Source organism: Clarias gariepinus, chromosome 16 (genome assembly GCF_024256425.1).
Source record: "Clarias gariepinus isolate MV-2021 ecotype Netherlands chromosome 16, CGAR_prim_01v2, whole genome shotgun sequence".
Classification (NCBI taxonomy): domain Eukaryota; kingdom Metazoa; phylum Chordata; class Actinopteri; order Siluriformes; family Clariidae; genus Clarias; species Clarias gariepinus.
The window spans coordinates 5060186-5077500 of NC_071115.1; the positions used below are offsets into that span (position 1 = coordinate 5060186).

General features: G+C 41.2%; 1 protein-coding gene across 4 annotated transcripts in view; it reads right to left on the bottom strand.

Annotated features, from left to right (window-relative positions):
* kcnc3a (potassium voltage-gated channel, Shaw-related subfamily, member 3a) overlaps positions 1-17315 on the bottom strand; it is a 111151-nt gene that overhangs the window by 39025 nt on the left and 54811 nt on the right. The window lies entirely within an intron of this gene.

Consider the following 17315-nt stretch of genomic DNA (forward strand, 5'->3'; position numbering starts at 1 on the left):
TTCATCTGCTGCAGAGGAAATGGAAAAATAGAAAATTGAAAAATGAGTCTGCCAACAGAGAGCGCTAGATACCACGATCAGTGAAAAGAGAGAGAGAGAGAGAGAGAGAGAGAGAGAGAGTCATGAGCCGTGAAACGCCACTGCACAGAAACAAGGAAAACACCTCTGAGAAAAAGGAAAATAAAAGGGAAAGGGAGGGGAGGAAAAGAAGGCGGAGCTTAAAGAGGCGCATTTTTAAACGGGGGCATGACGCAAGGGGGAGAAAAAAAAGTTTCCAGGTTAAGTTGTTTAAAACGGTTATGACAGGAGGATGACAGACGGACAGCGAGAGAAATAAACAGAGACCGAGGTTATAAAGAGGGAGGAAGTGAGACAGAGGAAGCGTTCCGGCAGTGTGTGTGTATATATGTGTGTGTGATTGTGTGATAGCGGGATGTGATGTGGTGCGGTGCCAGGGTTCTGAAATCAGAGCTGTCATGTCAGACTTTAATGCATCGATCAGCCGGTGCGAGCCCGTCCCTGTCTTTTATCCCCTCCTATCACCGGAAATCAATAATTGGATCGTCTCTGACTGTCCTGGCATTCGATTACACACATGCACACACACACACCACACACACACACACACACCACACACGTGCCCAGACCCCCAACAGCAATTTCTTTAATGCAGCATTTCACATTTTTCCATTTTGTCCATTTCTCATTTTTCTTCCCCACAGCTACCACGCCATCAATTACATTATGAGTTTTTTTGTAATACAGGAGGACAAACAAAAAAACCACACACACACACACACACACACACACACACACACGGTTAAGTAAAGACACCAGGGTTTAACACCTATAAAGCACCTATAAAGTCCCATCTTTAAGGACGTTTCTCGAATAGCAGCAGTCAGGTCGATCCCCTGGTGATCGGACGAGCAGCGGTGAAAATGAAGCACTCGGGGCGTCCCGGGAGAATAAACCAATTCCCCAACCCGATTAGCATGAACTAATTTTTTTTTTTTCACCAGCCCATCTCATCTCCGCGCCCGACATCACTCTCGCGCCACACACGCGGCCTGCTCCAGATACAGCCGAGCTCCAGATACGCAAATGCCAAAAGTCTGAGATTCACACGTCTTATTAATATTCATCCCAAAATCATAAATATTTGTCGTGTTAGACAGAGACTTTGATTTGCACAAGCAAATGAATGTAAGTGTTTTGGGTTTTTTTGTTTGTTTTTTTATGGGCGATTTCATCCGTGTTAATGATTTTCCTCGAGCAGGACACTGGAGTTGTGCGAATTCATTGGCAATATGTTTAGAAAATGATTTATAAATATATAAGTGTCACGTGTTTGTGACAGCATAGTTCGGGGCCGTCATGTAAAAGATGAAAAGATCAGTTCTAACGACTCAAATGTGGTATCGGTGATAAAAAGTGTCTCACCTACAGTAAGTATAACACGTACATTTTCACAAAGGATTATATGACACTATTTTTTATTCCATGATTCGCTTTTTGTTAATATACATACACATTTACTGTACACTTTTATAAGACAAAAAGAAACATTGGCTAAACTCAATTTCATGCCCTTTGATGTCCGTAGTGTCAGTAACTTTTTAAAATTTTAATCTTTCAACAACTTTAACTGTCATTCAGATGAAACTTGTCTAATTCAGATTTCACACGGAGAGACATAAACCTGAAAAAGTGTATTATTCTAAAATGCTAAAATGTTCCGATGTTGCGACTTGAATTTGACATGGTTACGGACACTACAGATTTTTACAGTAGGTTTCTGAAATATATTTTAAACAGCAATTTTTATTGGCCAGATGGGTCTAGAATCTTACACCAATTTTAATATCAATACTACTAAAGAACTATAAGTACTTCTTATTTTAAATGATTATTATTTGAAGCGAGACAGTATACCATTAGGCCATTTTCCAAAACGGCTGAAGTTAGCAACTTGAAATTTTTCGGGAAGCGAGATTGGTCACTTTCGTGTTGTATAAACTTTAGAAGGGGCTTCAGAAGTCCAGCTGTTTTTAAAACTTTCTTGTTTTCACTGTCGTTTTTTTTACCATGACGATTTGCTGTAAATGAAATGAAAATTAAAGGATGAATTAAATAACGCTGTACTGTAGCTAGTCTAATCCCCGGTCTGATGAGCATCCTTCAGCTCAGCTAAACAGCTTACATTACATGTGATTGGTTCAACCAAAACCAAAGATATGCACGGCAACAAGTTAAAAACTTGCCTTTGATTTTAATTGAATAAATCCAATACTCCCTTATTTACAACATTTACAAGAAACCAGATATAAAACACTAAAGTCATTTCTAGACAATTTTACTCATTTACTTTTCTTTGGTAAAAACATATTTATAATTAACAACCAATAAACCACAACAACAGTATTTAGGCCTAAATAAAAAAAATAATAATAATCTTATTATAATCCTATAATATATATATATATATATATATATATATATATATATATATATATATATATATATATAAAACGTTCTATTCAACCTTTTGGTAGAGCACATTTTGAGTCACTATATACAGTATTCAATATCGCTATAATCACTATGACACGTCATTATACTATGACTTGAGGTTACCATGATTGAGTCACATCCACCACTCGGATGGCCCAATGGTATTCTGAGATATCACTGTTGCTGTGCCTTTAATTAATGCACTATCCATATTGCTTCATAGCATATTGCAAAAAAATGCATCTAATGCCCAGAAACATTTGTGCTTTAAACAGTTATTTATTCATTTGTTTGTTTATTTGTAAACATCTCAGCCGTATGGAAAAAGCTATTATTGGCTATTATAGAACTTGCTGTCAGTGCCATTGCTTTGTGCCAACGGGAATGTTAAAGGGTTCGTTCTGTCTTGAATTTTCCTCTATTTTCTAATTAAACTCTTCAAGCATTCATGAGGTTTTTCCACTGGATGCAAGGGTCTAAAAAATTGTAGGTTTAAAGAACAGAAAGCAGCGGAACTCATGCAGGAACTTCATACATTCTTACTCACCAGTCGCAGGAGAGAAAGGTGACATAATACTCAAAAATATTATCAAAAATAATACTGAAACATATCCATTTCAAATCTCATTTCCACTCTTCTTAGTATTAATCAATAGAATATTTAAAAATATAGTCTGTTAAAAAAGAAAAACAGCCTTATTTTTTAACCTTCCAGGGTTTAAAACCTCTGCTCTAAACCTTCTGCACCTGGTGTGCTGGTCTCAGCAGGAACAAAGGGGTTGAGCCCTCTGACAACTTCAATAAAAAGGAGTCATGACACAAGTCTGAATCCCGGTGATGCCACAGCCTTGCATCCTTTCTGTCTTCCTGTCAATCAGACCATCTACAGCCAATCATACTGTAGGTATCTACAAGGTCATGTATGTGGTAGAGGGTGGATAGCACTTTCCTTAGAGCATGTTACCCAGCTTATGGTTGTCTGGCTTGACATGGCTCAGAGGAATCACCTGCTAGCCTTGTCTGGGAATTGGTCAAGACCAAATGAGAAAGAAAACGGGGAAAGGGGTGGGGTCAGTGCCCTGAGTTGGACAGACTTGCCGTACTTTTTCTTCGTGCACCGTGTTCCCAGGACAGTCTCTGTAACAAAGATAGATCAGTGACAGAAGAACAACTGAACCTTTATTCTCATAAATTAAAGTAGGTTTGGAAATCTTTAGAACAGTCCAGCCATGATGGACATCCCTTCAGTCATCCTGTCCTACGGCAGTCGACTTTCAAAGATAACTAAAGTATCAGCACCACTGACAGCTTGCTGACTCATGTCTCTGATCATCCAGCAGCCAAGTCAGCACAATCACCCCAGCAGAGCGCGAGTCCACAATCACCAGCCCTCATGCATTAATTATGACCATCAGCCACCTTTGCCATGTTTAGTTTGAGCCTGCTTGGGTGTAAATGTGGGACATTTGGCTGCCATGTATCAGAAATGTACGCTGCCCAGTAAAAAAAAAAAAAAGTCACACACTCACAGAGTACTATTTGCTTTGATTATGGAACGTATTCGACGTGGAATTGTTTCGATAAGCTTATGCATTCGTTGTCACATCATCTATTTCAGTCCAGAGTCGCATTAATTTCTCTCCGAGGTCTTGTATTGATGATGGAAGAGTCAGACTGCTGAGTAATGTCTTCTCCAGCACATCCTAAAGATTCTCTATGAAGTTAAGGTCTGGTCTCTGCGGTTGCCAATCCGTGTATGAAAATAATGTTGAATAATGCTCTCTAAACCTGATGAATCCTGGCATCGTCGTCTTGTAACCCGTCTGTGCCATCAGGAAAAAAAATATCATCCACGGCAGTAATTATGCAATGGAAGGTTCTTACCTATTTGAGAAGTAAGACCACACCAACTAGCCAAAAATTGCAATTTTTTTGCATGTAAAAGAGCACCATGCCAGATTTTTTAACCGTTTGTGGAACGTCCACGTGACAAACTGGTACAATAGCAGCAAATGACATGGGAGACTCCTTCCATAAAACTCTCCTTATAGAAAATTAACTCACACCAGTTCTTCTATTCTTAGTTGGCACTTTTACCCCAAACTAAAAAGCCGTGAAGAAGGCGCCATCAACATACTACCTTCATTTGCGTTTGGTAATTTACACAGAACAGATGAATTAGCCACCTTACTGTCTGCTTTTAAGTCACACCCCAGGGTTCCTCAGTCATGAAAGCGTGATGTTTAATACAACAGCTTCGGTGTCTAGTAGACATTTACCATTTGCGTCAGACATTATGTTGAGATGCTTTTGCTAGCCGTGTATGCTGATATGGTGCTTACAGTAACTGCGCTAAAATACCTGCTGCCCCTTCATGCTCCTGGATTGGCTCAAATGTCACAGCTCTGGCGACCAAGCCGGCCATAGATGAGACCAAATTTTTGTAACCAATCAGAACACAAAAGACAGGATTTTGCTGAAGAGGAGAAGTTCATTTACAGTCACAAGCCTCAGAAATCACCAATTAATAACAAACAGCACCTCAGACTAGAGCCAACATAAAGGCTTTACGGAGCAGAAGTAGCAGATATACATCTCAATATCAACTCTTTAAAGGAGATTATTGTCTATTTCGTTTAAACGCCTTCAATATTGTTTTACAGCGTAGAAAGAAATAAAAATCAGGAAAGACCATGAAATTATAAGGTGTCTCCAAACTTTTAACTGGCAGTGTACTTCGATACCAGTCTCAATCTCGGCTGATTCTTCAGTTCATTGTTTTTGATGCACTACCTACCAGCCTACCACTAATTAAGTGTGGCGTGTACATCTGATCTACTCTCTATAAGATGTATCGATATGTGAGCTACTAACTGTTTACTGTAGTTTAAACCACCCCAACGCGTGTTACACACATCGCACATCTCAACATGTCAGGCCCTGGTTACACAGTGGGGGTTCGCCATCACTACCGCTGCTCTATGTACCGAGCACTGCGGTGCAGTACTCACATCCTGAACAGGCAGTGAGAAAAGGGGTAAATGTACTCCGCTAAACAAAAGTGTGTTTATTAATAAGCGGCACAGGGATGTAGTGGTTAGCACTGTCGCCTTGCACCTCTAGTATCCAGGTTCGAATTCCACCTCGGCACTTCGGTTTCCTTTGGGTACTCCGGTTCCACAGTCCAAAGACATGCAGGTTAGGCTGATTGGCGTTCCCAAATTGCCTGTGATGGATTGGCACCCTGTCCAGAGTGCACCCTGCCTCTTGCCCTAAGTCTCCTGTATCCTGGGATAGGCTCCAGGTCATAAAGTGGTACAGACGATAAAGTGAGAGAGTGATTATTATTATTATTATTATTATTATTATTATTATTATTATTATTATCCATAAGCTTCGTAAACATACGACATCACATACTGTCATTCAAACTCTTGGAAGATTTCTTATCATTTGAATGCTGGTTTGATCATTTTTATCATTTGCACTCTAAACCCACAGCTGCTCATCTCGGCGCATGGGGGGTGTCCTCTCCTGTCCTCTATTTGCTTTTGACTGTTTTTGCTATTTCTGTTTGATTGCTTGCTCAAGCCGGACCACAGGATGTGCCGACACAGCAGCACCGAATGGCGCACGCAAGCAAACAGCAGACCACGTTAAGATTGCGGTGTTTGACCAGTGTTATATTTTGTCGAATCGTAAAAAGTACAAAGCGGTGCATTTAGCAAAGAAATGGAGGTAAGAAGTGTTAACGTGAGCACTCGCGCTCCTCTGCAGCCTCGTCTCGTCTCTGACAAGAGCGGCGCCCGCATCGCTCTGAGGCTCACTGCAGCAAGTTTAAACATTCCCTCCAAACACGACTGCAGCAGGATGGAGTCTACACACCGACACACACACACACACATACTCAGCACTCCTCTGTCTGAAAAACCCACCAATACCAACGCAATCTTGAGGGACAGATCCTCTCGCGTTTGATACTAGATCCCCGGCTGTAATTAAAACGAAGGCTCGGGCTGCGGCTCGGTAAACGCTTCTATAAATCATTCAGACAGGGTGTTTAAGCGCGTCCGTATGACAAGGGCTGCAAACACGAGAGTGGATTTTGGGTGCAGCGGGAGAGGGCTGTGACGCAGGACAGGAGCAAACAAGAACGGGAAAGGAAATCCACGGCGCAGAACGGGGGGAGGGGGCGGGGGGACGGAGCGGTAACTTTATAACGTGACAGCGTATTAATTACCTTCATGCCGCAGCACTCTTGAATTCTCAAATCCGGTTGGTTACAAGGTGATTTGTTTTCTTCTGTTTTTATAAATCATAGGTTTATATCGATAAACCTGTTCGAATTTGATATTGTTTCCATAGCAACAGTGCATTCACAGCGATTTGTCCAGTATATGCGTCACAAAATATCAATGTTGTTATTTATCAAATAACAATATGTAGTCTCTGGTATGGAAGGATTCTGCAGTGTCACTTTATTGGAAAGGCTACATTGTTGGACGTGAGAACGTATTTACGTGTTCGGGGCACAAAAATGGAGACAGGTAGTAAATAAACAACTATGTAAATAACTGTTCATAACATCGCATTTACGCAGATATCTAAATATGTTTGCGTTGTTTACATTTAGGCATTTGGCAGACGCTCTTATCCAGAGCGACTTACATTTTTATCTCATTATACATCTGAGGGTTAAGGGCCTTGCTCAAGGGCCCAACAGTGGCAACTTGATGGTTGTGGGGTTTGAACCCGGGATCTTCCGAACCGTAGTCCAATGCCTTAACCACTGAGCTACCCCTGGCCCTCTATGCTCTACGTTATGCTGTGACAAAATCTGGCCGCTCAAAACTTTACTTCTACTCAACATTTTGATTATTGCTTATAACACTGGGCTCTCAGTTCAGGTATTTTACACACCCTTACCTCAGCCGTTTCGGGAGGATTGCATCATGATGTAGGTGCATTATGGTCGTTTCTATGTCGTCCACATGCTCTATCTGTACACAGTAAACTGTCGTGTTGACTGGCTCTGTTGAGTGACACCCACAGTATTGCCACGCCAACCCTAACCACTATGTTCATCCACAAAAGCGCTGGATGCTGTAACATAATCTAGCACATAGCTCATAGCGTCAACATTTAGACTTAATTTCTGGTGGAGGTTCAACTTCAGGCGAATACATAAGAGCTGCCAAGGTTTCATCAAATTCTTTCCAGTCAGTTTTGTGTGATGCTGTGACAAAATCTGGCTGGACAGACATACAGACATACAGACAGTTTCCGGTCCTCCAAAGTATAAAACGTAAAGATATCATTGAAAAAGCAAGTTCTGACCAACGTACAGACACAACCTTTCTTTCATTTGTGTAGAATATTATTCATTTCAGGTTTCAAAACATAAACTCTGCGTTTGTCACTGATTATTTGTCCTGTCCCCCCTCCCCCCGTATTCCTTACATAATAACAGATCAACGTTTACTATCGTTTCCTACTTCTTTTTTTACTTCACTTCTTTCTATTTTCTCTTCACTCGGAGTATCACAGTGACCTGGTTTTCATTCCCTTTCATGCTGCCTCTCCGTTTCAGCTTCACCACACTCCTCCTCCGCTACTCCAGCCTTCCTGTCACAACCTTCATAATTTTCCACTGACGAATGATGATCTGATGAGTAAACATGCCTTGTGTAGTACACACACACACATACACACACGGGAGTTTAGCGAAAGGAAAAAAAATTCTCAGCAGGATCCACGGAATTGGTTTCATTGCATTCATTAAGAAACCCCCTTTTTTATTTCTTTTTTCACACGTTTTATTGCTATACTGTGCGTGAAGTCTCCTGTAAATGTCCATCACTTTTACGCCTTCACTCACTGACTCATCGTCTATATCGCTTTATCCTGTACACATGGTTGCGAGGGGCCTGGAGCCTATCCCAGGAGACTTAGGGTATGAGGTGGAGTACACCCTGGACGGGCCGCCAATCCATCACACACACACATATATATATATACATATACACTCACATGCCTATTTACACACTAGACATAATTTGGGAACGCCACTTGAACGCCACTTAACTCGTGGCTAAACTGCATGTCTTTGGACTGTAGGAGGAAACCGGAGAACCGGGAGGAAACCCACCAAGCACAGGGAGAACATGCAAACTCCATTTATTTATTTTAATTTCAAACATACCCCGTCTACATGGTACGTTATGGTATCTCTCTGTATAAAAAGAAAACGTACTGAGTTGCTTTAGTTTTCGTTATATTATTTTGATTAACAGTTTCTAGAGGCCACATCACGAGACCGCGGACCGAAACAAGTGTTTACTGTAGGAATGTTGGGTGATTCCCCAGCAGGCATTTGAACAATAAAGTTCAGTATGAAAACAGTGATGATGTGGTGCAGAACGTCACACACTACGACATTTTTGCGCACACACACTTGTGTACGGTTAATACTCAGCTGAGGAAAATGCTTTAGATTTGCTGTATCTTCCATCTGACCTGATTTGACCTTCGTGTTGAGACGTCCTGTACGCAACACACATATAACATGCTAACGCTTGACATAGCGTTAGGAAAGCTGTTTGAGAAGGCTACGAAAACATGTGCTTTAGTGTACATTTGAGTGATCACTAAATCTTGAACAAAATGCAGAAAGAAAAAAAAGTACACGCTTCACTTGGCTTTACATTGACGCTTCTGAACAAGTTTTTGAAGTTTTGAACAGCTCCCAGACGTATGCGCAACTTAACCAGCGTCCAGTTCGGCTCGGCTCGCTGCGACTGTTTCGTATGCCGAGGCGAATTTCTTGCATATGATGAGGTACCACTGTATCTCTTTTTTCTTTAAGCGTTGGCTGGAAGTTTCTGTGGTTGTGTTTGGTGGAGTGTTTTCAAATTAAAAACGATGCTCAGATCAAAAAAGTCGCCAATTTGTACTGCGTGTACTGTAGTTTACTGGACGATGTAAGCATTACATAATTTGATATTAAATTAACAAATGCGACATTGTGGTACGCCAGCGGAGATGCGAGAAGCTCTGTGAAGTATTCACGCTTATTAAGACCGAGCATAATCCAGAGTAAAGCCTGTCGGACTACGAGGAAAACAGCAGGCGTCAAATCAGATGATCCCCATCAACTGGCCCAAATGAAAGGACTTCATCAGTCAGTCATCAGTCGGCCAACTGGTGTGTGTTTGTGATGTGGTCGTGTTGACGTCTGGGTGTCTGCACCTCCTCTGATGTGACCTTTGGATATTTAAAAATGTTATTAATACTGACTCATCCCTGTCATGGAGAGGGTGAGAGAGTACACAACACACACACACACACACACAGGAGCTCGACAGTACGTGCGGTTACACACACGACTCCTGACCCAAGTTGATTGGGTTCTTATAACCGCACACAGAGTGCTTTATTCAGTTTATATGACAGGAGCTGGACCATTAACCGTCATGTGTTTCACAACATTTTAAACATTGTTAAAAATTGTCAAGTCGCTGCTGGACATCGCTGAGACACTGTTACCAGTGATGTCACTAATGGTGTGTGTGTCTTGGGAGGGCGTGTATGCTTGTATTATTGTTCATAGAAACAACCAAAAACATAAAAAACACGTGGTCATATGTATCAGTGCTATTTCTTTGTCTATGCGACTCATTTTTGAATTTTTGCCTTAATTATGGTTGCATAGTTGATTTAAAGAAAAAAAGAAAAAATAATAATTTTATTGCCTGATAGGGATTCATTGGAATCACCGCAGACAGCTGCTGTAAAAAGAACTGTATTAAATCGAGCGAATGTAGTCTTCTGGAACGTTTCTGCAATGTTCCCGAAAGCATCCGCTGCTAAAAAAGGTTCGACCTAACAAAATTATTAGAGCGTTCTGGGATCGTTATTTTTCTACAGATCTCCTGTAATAACCATTTGTGCTGGATGTCTGAAAGGAAACGGGTCGAGTTTCCGGGTCGAGCGTTTGGAAGTGCCGAATAAAGAGTTCAAGACACAAAACAAGTCAAGACAAGGTCGGGGAAGGAAGCATTAGATGATTTTAAGGAAGTCTGGACTGGAAAGTCAGCACTGGGAGGCTAGGAGATGATGGAGAATGAGACCTAGAGTTGGAGATCATGGAACCTACTGGATTCCAACCGCCGTTAAACAAGAAAGAAAAAAGAAGAACTGCTTGTTTCTCAACGGTATTAAAACATTGGAAGAATGTAACGTTTAGAATCATCAACATTCCAAAAGCCGTCTGGACTATAATCGCTGTTTAGGTTTGTTTCACAATCTTATCAGACTGTTGAGGGAACGTTGCCTTTGCAACATTTCTGCAGCGTTCCCAATGTTCTTAAAACATTTTCAGTACTTTGAGGAACAGTTATTATTGAGAAGGTTCCTGCTGTGCTCCTCTGCTCAAAAGGTTGAGGGAATGTTAGTTTTGTATGTAATAATCTACTGTAATAACAGTACCAATAACAATAATAATAATTTGTTTCTTGAACATTTAAGGGAACATTTTCTTTGGAACATTCCACCAACTTGCTGAAAACACCTACTGCAGTTAATACATCGCTTCCTAATGATATCAGAATGTTGTGCGAACGTTGTCTTCAGAACGTTCCTGTAGTAATGCATGGCTTGACAATGTTATTAGAATGTTATTTTTGGGATGCGTTTGTAACATTATAAGAAGGTTTACTGTAATAACATCTACAGCTTTACAACAGCCCTGTTAGGCGGCACGTTGGCGTAGTGGTTAGCACTGTCGCCTTGCACCTCCAGGGTCCGGATTCGATCCTGTGCTTTATGGGCTGGCATGTTCTCCCCATGCCTGGTGGTTTCCTCTGGGTCCACCGGTTTCCAGCGTTCCCAAATTGCCCTGTAGTGCAATATAGTGAATAAGAATGTGTGTGTGTGTGTATGTGCCACGATGTACTCCTGAGATAACACCACTGTTATTAGAACATTACAATAATGTTATTTTGAATCACTTCTGCAACTTTTTCAAACATCTACTTTTACACCGGTTCGCATCACAACATATTTAGAAGAAGGTTGAGAGATTGTTATTTTTGCAATTGTAATATGGTTTGTTTTATAACATTATTAGAACATTCAGAGAATGTTAGCTTTGAACGTTTCCTACAATAAAAATTGAAATAAAAAAAAACACTATAATAGTACGTTTCACAACGCTGCTAGAACATTGGAGTAACATTATCGTTGGAAAAGGCTCACAACTTTCTAAAGCAACTGAGGTTTGCTTTACAATGTTATTAAAACGTTGACAGACTGTTAGCCTTGCAACGCTACCAGAATATCGAGGGAAAGTTATTTCAGGAACGTTATCCTTGCTATGATGTATTAGAATCTGCTACAGTGATGATTTGTTCCTTTGCATTATTGGAACACAGAGGGAATGTTAGGGCTGAAACGTCTCTGCAATGTTCTGGCAACGCCTGCTGCAATAACGGTAAAGAGAACATACGGTAATTCATCACAATGTATATGGTCCAGCTGCAGGCTTCTCGATAAGCTCATAGCTGGTGTTAAAGAAGAATTTACTGCACCACTCCAACTGCAGGGGTTTAACAGAGAGAGAGACAGAGAGAGAGAGAGACGACTTGGGACCAGGACAGAAGAAGTCCGAGTGGGTGAAGATATTTAGCGTGTTTAGACTGAGCATGACGGATGTGACTGCCCTCTTTCATAAAGTGTAGAGTGTGTTTCTGAAGACTGACGCGAGAAAGCTGAAACCCGTCTTCTCCCCTCATTCGCTTTTCCACTACACTACAGGCTCTTTTAGTATTCCACACCACACACACGAACACACACACACACACACACATACAGCAGAGAGATCCTCCACCCGTGGCGTAATCTACTAAATGCACTGCGCCAACTGACTAGCACAGCATCAGTGAAGCATTACACAGTATCCACACTGGATCATTATTTCCAGCACTACAAGAATTCAATCGCATTCATCAAAAATATAGTGAACGTGGCACAATCCCTATTCACACACACTTATGCACACTTTACTCGGGGACTAGGGTAAAAACGTGTATTAATACTTTGCACTACTCGGGGTACATGGGCAGGTAAGGACGTTTTCACATTAGGAACGGTTGATTTGTATCAAGAACGTTTGCTTCCCCCTTCCTCCGTTGACCAGCATTCACACTGTCATTTTTCTCCGTACTCGGGTACGCTTGCGTAATTCAACCTCCGGTACAGCAGGTGGCAGTATGTGCCTAGTTGCTTCGCGATGAAAAATGGCAAAATCGACACTCTCGCGTCTACCTACTTCATCAGCTATAGCCGTGTAAGGCAGAGGATGACTCTGGCGAATGGTTTCAGAGGCTGAAGGTACTTATGACGTCTCATCCACCTCCCACCACCATCAGATACGATCGACTCGATCCATATCCGAGTACCTGCTAGCGATCTCGTTAACCCCCTTTCACGTGGATTCTGGCACAGTTCCCAAACATGAAACGCCTTCTCATCGATCGAAATGAACCAGACTTTAGGGGGTCAAGTGTTTTGGGAAATGGTCTGTGTTTTACCCCATAGCAATAAGGTTTGCCTCCTAATTCATTCTTGTTTATGTCTCGTCCCCTTTTGCACATCAAATGCTAATACCTATTGCAAATTAGACAAAAAGTATGCATCTTAAGAATGAAGTAAAACCAGAGACGCTTCTTTGCTTTGATTGGCTGGATGTTCTTTCTTTTTTTTCCTAAAATGTGTAAATGTGATGAAACCCTTACCAAGTATTACAACACGGGCATGAAACAACAACCGCTTACTGCACCTTTAAACTTTATTATGCTCAAGTTTGTCCTTAGTCTTCTCTCCAAAGCCACGCCCACAATGCCCTGCCTAGATTAGCTATTATTAACTCTGAACGCTAGGGGAAAAACCAGACTGGAGGCGTGGCTCTCTCCTGAGAGCAGATATTCGGTTAAAGCTTTGGGGATGTAAGAAACCTCGTCAAATGTTCCCACAAGTTACAGATCACTGACGCACCTTTAACATTAATTCCTCCAGGACATCATCCATGATTAATAGCGCACTACATGTCGATTACCTTAGCTTAAATTAAAAGTGCGCTGTCTGAGGAGCAGCGTTTAGTTGGGTAGTTCTATAAATATAGAAAGTATAACAAAAAATCTGAATTGAAAATAGCTTACTGCATCTTTAATGTTGTTTGTGCCTGATCTTTGACCAGTTCTACATCATCATCATCATCATACTGTATGTTATTATTAGTGCACTACATGTTGTTTGATTTCTCTTTGCGTGAGCTACTGATACAGTCTAATACCAAATGATAGACAATACCCTGATTCAAAAAACACTGACCGCACCTTTAATGTTAAATCCACTTCATTTGAACTGGGAATGTTAAAAAAATAACCACGAATACACCGTAGTGACGCCGATGATATCATCTGATGGTTAAGACTCATCTCAGATACAAGGATGGAGAATCTACCAGACGCAGATTAAGAAATGATGAGCTCAGGGCGACTGTGACGCTTGATCAGCATTCACGCAGCAGCAGCAGCAGCACTGGTACACCAGGCCAGTGAGAACAGATGGGAAGAGGGTCACGGCATCCCTTACGCTGACAAATAGCAGAGCCCGGCGCCGACTGAGTCCAAAAAACCCACTTGTGTAAGTGTGCTAATGGAATGTAGGACACAGGGGGCTATTTGTAGCACGTCTGCGAGTCACCGCAAACACCTGCTCCGAGGTCACTTCCTGAGATGCGTGCCGACTCAGCTAGAACCGTGACGGTGCACCTGGCGGAGAGCTCGGAGTGGGCTGGTCTTAGATCTTAGCGGTTTTAAGACAGGTCCAAGAAGGATGCTGGTTATTTTTCCAGTAACAGCAAGACCATGTGTGTTTCATTTCTCTTCCACTTTCCAGTGGAAACTAGACTACAGACTTACATTTAATACTGGGGAAGCTTATAATGTTGCTGAGACACGTAGGCTACAACTACATGATGTTAAAGACACGCAATAAACATTTTTAAACATTCCTAACATCATAAAAAGCGGAAAAAAAGGAACATTTCTGTGATCAGGTTTGAGTTTCGGTTCTCATTTGCAGTTAGCGATTAGGGAATCTGTGACAAGACCCTTCGCTTGTTAGCGCTTCATTGGACGCTATTTATACCAGTGTCATTAAGCAGACAAGTGTGTCAGGACACTAGGTAACGTCCCAGTGTGTTGATGAGCCTGTTTTGACACCCTGATTGCACTGCGGCATTTCTGAAGAGATCTTTAAACACGTCGCGAACGGGGGAGACCGTAACTAGGCTTGAGCGGTATGACGAGTCCATCGAATTACAAACTTACAAAGCTTGTTTTAAACGGCACAATTGTTTTCCCCCAAACATTACTGTTTTGCCAGCAGTTTATTAGAAAAGCTATGAAACGTGATACATATAATTAATTGTAACCTCATACGTGAGCACATCAGGTCAGACACAGGTCAGTTTTGCACAGTAGGTGAAACGTATCGAATCTTTAATGTCGGGAAAAATCAGTCTTATCTTTCTGTTCCTTTAACATCATTGAAAAGTTTTAACCTTAAGGATTGTTTAAAGCACTTTACTGAACCCTGTCCCAGCTGGTTTCTTCAGTTCCCATATAAAAACATGCATTTAAAAAAAATGTATTGCTAAAAACAGTATCAAAACTGAGAGTTCCCTGATTCTTGATACCTTTTTTAAATATGCCAGAAACAAGATTTCGACATTTATCTTTCCAAGGCGTTCCTCATAAACAAATTTACACTGGCCATATCTCAGGAACGGAACATCATACAGCCATAAACATCATACAGCCATAAACATCATACAGCCATAAACATCATACAGCCATAAACATGACGACAACATGGAGCTTATATATGGAGAACTCAAATCACCCAAAATGTGACTTTTTACCTGATTTGATGTGCCGGGTCACATTACTGTCATGTACTGTAACTTGAGCAATACTGCAAAAATTACTGGTTTAAAATAAACACAGTGTGTCTAGTGTTCAGCCCACTATCAAGACATAAATGGATTTTGAAAAGCAAAAGCCTAAAATCATGGAAAGCCACAGGACATGACATGACGTTATTGGCGAAGGCTTTCGTGGTGATGGTGATAAAAGTCTGAAGATGTGTGCACAAGCATCAAGGTTTTTTTTTTTACTGATAAGAAACTGATAAAAATTGTAGATCAATCGCAGACCAGCATTTTGAGCAGCAACCTGAATTAAGAAAGCGCACCATGAGACCCAGATCACACGAAAAGTGGACTCAAACCAGGCACTAAACATGAAGAGCCGTTTAAGAGATAATCAGTTGATGCTGATGTGGAGAAGGTCTGTGGTACGGGAGGGAAATGTAATGCAGTCGGGAAAAATGTACAGTTCATCAGACAAGACACTCAATCTGAGCAGAAGACCGAGGATAACAATTCCTAACACGTACAGTACTGTGCAAAAATCTTGCTCCCACCAACCATTTCTTAATATTATATAAAATTTAATTATTAAATTAAAGAAACAAGAAGAAATGTTTTTACTGCAACAGACTGAAAAGTGCCTAAAGATATCAAAATGAAATATAGTTTTATATGAAGACCTTTTAAAAGCCGCAGGTGCTGGAAAAAAGCAGCACACTGTAAAGTCACTCAATGTGATGTCACTCAAAATGATGTCACTCAATGTGATGTCACTGAAAATGATGTCACTCAATGTGATGTCACTGAAAATGATGTCACTCAATGTGATGTCACTGAAAATGATGTCACTCAAGGTGATGTCACTTAATGTGATGTCACTCAATGTGATGTCACTCAAAATGATGTCACTCAATGTGATGTCACTGAAAATGATGACACTCAATGTGATGTCACTCACTGTGATGTCACTCAAAATGATGTCATTAAATGTGATGTCACTCAAAATGATGTCACTCAATGTAATGTCACTCAATGTGATGTCACTCAATGTGATGTCACTCTATATGATGTCATTCACAAAGTTATTGACCACTTTTCAGCATGTTTAAGGCATCATCGCGGGTGACTCGTTTAAGATATAAAACAATCCGCAGATTTCAACCTGCCTGGTGATTTTCATGAGTTTTTAAGTATGTTAAGACGCCCAAAAAGCTCCGAATGGAAAAAAAAAATTATTATCCTTGTAAGAACAGCAGCATTCGGCGTCACCAGTATACTAATCGCCGTCCTGATCATCTGTCATCATCTGCACCTGTTTCTCACTGATTCATACTTAAAAGTAAAAAGTTATTATTTTTAATGCCTGAATGATTCACAGGTCACTGAGTGGCTTAACAAACAGCACACCTTCCTCTGAAACCGCTCAGGTACAGGAACTGGAGTCAAAACATATGAGAGACATTTTCCCTTATGACTACATCAAAAATATTAGAAAGTCCGGCGCTTTGGAAGCACAACATGAAGGAATCTGAGCGGGTCAATACTTTTGCACAGTACTATACATTTCAATAATTATTAAGTACATCATAAATAAACATGAACCTAAACGCACGACCCCCATCCGCCACACGAGGCTCCTGTTGGAGAGTGTCGTACCTGGCGTGGGTGAAACGGTAAAGAGGACGAGCGCGGGCCGCGCGGAGCGCCCTCCGCACCCGCATCGCATCTCATTTCACTCCTAAATCATCGAACCCACACACGGTCCAACGGTCAGTCAAACCTAGCCAATACATGCTTTTACATTCAC